The sequence below is a fragment of the Poromitra crassiceps genome (assembly GCF_964638095.1).
Source record: "Poromitra crassiceps genome assembly, chromosome: 3".
Taxonomy (NCBI): Eukaryota; Metazoa; Chordata; class Actinopteri; order Beryciformes; family Melamphaidae; genus Poromitra; species Poromitra crassiceps.
The window spans coordinates 81179605-81180057 of record NC_139625.1 but is presented as its reverse complement, the minus strand read 5'-3'; positions in this window follow the sequence as shown (position 1 = coordinate 81180057).

The window sequence follows — 453 nt, the reverse complement described above, 5'->3', positions numbered from 1 at the left end:
ACGTTGTTTTGTACCTCTTCTTCTCTTCAGTCCCAGTAGCAGCTTCCTGCTCTGCTCAGTCCAGTCAGTGAGGATATCTCTCTCTCTCTCTCTCCCCCTGCCTGTCACTCAGCATCACCTCCACTTGTTTTCAATTCACTGTTACTCAACACGTCATGTAAAGTAGTTCTACCATCATGACATCATATTTAGGTAACACTTTTCCATAAGGGTCACTAAACATGAATAAGCATTGGTTAATGCTTAATAAGCTGTAACTATCCTTAATAAGCATTAATCCTCATCCTAACCATTATTAACCATAAACTGTTAAATAATAACACCATTGGTAAATGATTACTAGACACATTAGTCATGTTAATTAAGGGTTAGTTAATGCTTATTAAGCATTACAAATCTTTAAGATCTAGCAATTTAGCCACCCTGGGACCTTATGAAATGTAAGTTTTGTCA